General features: G+C 50.2%; 1 pseudogene; it reads right to left on the bottom strand.

The window, feature by feature from the left end:
* Positions 1-238: 238 nt before the first annotated feature.
* On the bottom strand, positions 239-1,721 carry LOC137211203 (SH2 domain-containing adapter protein E pseudogene; annotated as a pseudogene).
* Between the last annotated feature and the right edge of the window lie 1,617 nt (positions 1,722-3,338).

The following is a 3,338-nucleotide window of genomic DNA, read 5'->3' as shown; positions in this document are numbered from 1 at the left end:
CAATTGGTAAATTATGGTTTCTCATTGTAGAACTACTTAGCAAGGAGAAAAGGGACAGGTCAGTAACCAAGTGTCATGGAATGGATTCAAGGCCGAAGACTTTTTGACTCCTAAATGAAGCGTCTCTCTTCCTCCAAAATATTATGGTGCAGTCCAACCTTGTCCGCTGAGATACTGGTTGGGTGCTGATGCCCTCCTAGGTGTGAGAGGCCCTGTTGGGGCTTTTGGTGGCTGAACCTTAGTGCAGCTTGCTGTGCACAGGGTAGAGCAAGGTCATATGTTCTGCCCCCTTGAAAGGCAGCTTCTCATTGGAATAATAGTGTATCACTTCCGGGATGCTGTCAAAGACAGCACTCATCTGATTCAGGGTATACTTGTTGTCTTTGGTCTGAGCCACTATGATGCGGACACATCCTTGACTAGTCTTTAGTGCAATGGAGTAACTACTGGTCCCTGACTTGCTGTTTCAAACTAGGTGCCCAGCTTCTTTACAGGGTTGTAGTTGACTCTCAGCCTCAGCACGGGTGATGGCACCATGATACCAAGGCTGCTTCTCCAGCAGCAGGGCTGAGTCCACTCTTTCCCCCTCACTGTGGTCAGAGAGGGTTGGCTTCAAGATCTTCTGGGTCCAGCTCTTCTGTCGGTGGTGTTGCCTCACTGTCTCCTCCTTGACGGAAGGTTGCTCAGAGCCTTCAAACTGAACCGACATCGCCCACACGATCTGCTCCTTCTTCCACTCCCAGGGCTGCTCGTACTTGGCCAAAGGCCTCTCATCGTCCTGGGGCAGCTGCGCCTTCCGCTCCGGCCCCTCGGCGCGCTGGCCGCCTTCGGCTGCCGGCTCGTAGGGCGTGTCGTACACCTGCGGCAGCTTCCCCAGCAGCTCCTTGGAGTTCCGTCTCTTGGCCAGCAGCTCGGGCTTCATGCCGTTCTCCCCTGGCTCACAGGGGCTGTCAAGCAGCTGAAGAGCCTTCACCAGGGGGTCTTTGGAACCTCGTCGTCTGATTTCTGTTATCATTGGCTGTGCATCATAGGGTTCCATGTATCCATCATTCTCCCCTACTCTCTCTGCATCCCTTTGGCCTTTCGTCCATTTAGCATCATAAGGGTCAGTGTAGTCTTCTAAAATGATGACCGTGTCTTGCTGCTTAATAATCTTGCCATTGTCCAGTTCGGGTCCCAGGGAGGAAGGGGAAGAGGACGTGGAGGAAAAGCTGCTGTTACTACTGCTGCTGCTACTACTGCTGCTGGGGTAGTCGCTCTTCCCATGCTTCTCCTGAGTGTCCGCCTTGATGAGCCTGTTGACGTAGGTGCTGCAGCCTGAGCTCTTGGCCGCACCCCAGTGGGGCTCCTCCTCGGTGGCCCAGAAGTTCTTGCGGCCCTTGCCCGCGGCAGCCTGAATCAGACCCTGCAGGCTGTCTCGGGATAGCCGGCTATCCTTGAGGGGGCCGACCACGGCCCGTCTGCTCCCCAGCTCAGCCGCCGAGTTCTTTCGGCCCCATGCCACCCGCCTCTGAGTTCTTGCTCAATTTGCCGCCTCCCCTGCTGCCAGGCTTGGCCCGCTCCGACACTGTCTTCAGGTTCAAGGGGAACTCCTTGAACCACTTGGCCGCCATGAGGGGAGCCTGGCCGGCGCGGCTCAGGAGCGTCGTGGCCACGGAGCAGGCGAGCGAGGAGGCCCAGCTTAGACATGGAGAAGCACCAGGGGCCGGGGGCCACTGCATTCCCTGGGGCTGGGGCACTAGAGGCTGCAGCGAGGCCCCGCGACGGCTGCTTCACTCATCCTGGGCCGGCCGTCACCTACAACCCTCAGGGTGGGGCCCCTACGGCCCAGGGCCGGGGGCTCGGGGTGCCCAGTGGGCGGGCATGAGATGCCACTCCGGACACGAACGGCAACAGGCACGATGCACCAGGGCCCCGCTTGAGCTCATCTTTAGCGCCTGCACACCCGGGGTCTCCGCAGGTCTCCGGGGGCGGCGAGTGCTGGGGGCTTCCCCTGTGTTTTCCTCCTGAAGTGGGAGAGGCTGGGCCCACGGAAGCCCTGAGACAGCCCTGCCCATTCTCCTGGGGACCAGGGGAGATGAAGCGGAGGCAGCGGGAGTGTCCCCGGCACCGCGACGGATGGTGGGCCACCAGCGGACAGCCCGCCCTCTCCAAGAGTCTTTATTTTAAAGTCTGTTTTTTATGATATGAGTATTACTACTCCAGCTTTCTTTTGATTTCCATTTGCATGGAATATATTTTTCCATCCCCTCACTTTCAGTCTGTATGTGTCCCTAGGTCTGAAGTGGGTCTCTTGTAGACGGCATATATATGGGTCTTGTTTTTGTATCCATTCAGCCAGTCTGTGTCTTTTGGTTGGAGTGTTTAATCCGTTTACATTTAAGGTAATTATCGATATGTATGTTCCTATTTCCATTTTCTTAATTGTTTTGGATTTGTTTTTGTAGGTCTTTTTCTTCTATTGTGTTTCCTGACTAGAGAAGTTCCTTTAGTATTTGTTGTAAATCTGGTTTTGTGGTGCTGAATTCCATTAACTTTTGCTTGTCTGTAAGGTTTTTAATTTCTCCATCAAATCTGAATGAGATCCTTGCTGGGTAGTGCAATCTTGGTTGTAGGTTTTCATTTTAAATATGTCCTGCCACTCCCTTCTGGCTTTCAGAGTTTCTGCTGAAAGATCAGCTGTTAACCTTATGGGGTTTCCCTTGTTTATTATTTTCCCTTGTATGTTGTTATTTGTTATTTTCCCTTGCTGCTTTTAATATTTTTACCTTGAATTTAATTTTTGTTACTTTGATTAATATGTGTTTTGACATGTTTCTCCTTGGATTTATCCTGTATGGGACTGTCTGTGCTTCTTGGACTTGATTGATTATTTCCTTTCCCACTTTAGGGAAGTTTTCAACTATAATTTCTTCAAATATTTTCTCAGTCACTTTTTTTTTTCTTCTTCTTCTAGGACCCCTATAATTCAAATGTTGGTGTGTTTAGTGTTGTCCCAGAGGTCTCTGAAGCTGTTCTCAATTCTTTTCATTCTTTTTTTTTTATTCTGCTCTGAGGCATTTATTTCCACTATTTTGTCTTCCAGGTGACTCATCCATTCTTCAGCCTCAGTTATTCTGCTATTGGTTCCTTCTAGGGAATTTTTTATTTCATTTATTGTGTTGTTCATCATTGTTTGTTTGCTCTTTAGTTCTACGTCCTTGTTTAGTTCTACGTCCATTCTATTTCTGAGATTTTGATCATCTTTACTATCATTACTCTGAATTCTTTTTCAGATAGACTTCTTATTTCCTCTTCATTTGTTTTTTCTGTTGGGTTTTTTCCTTGCTCCTTCAACT

Source organism: Pseudorca crassidens, chromosome 18 (genome assembly GCF_039906515.1).
Source record: "Pseudorca crassidens isolate mPseCra1 chromosome 18, mPseCra1.hap1, whole genome shotgun sequence".
Lineage (NCBI taxonomy): Eukaryota > Metazoa > Chordata > Mammalia > Artiodactyla > Delphinidae > Pseudorca > Pseudorca crassidens.
This window is presented reverse-complemented; position numbering and strand designations above follow the sequence as displayed.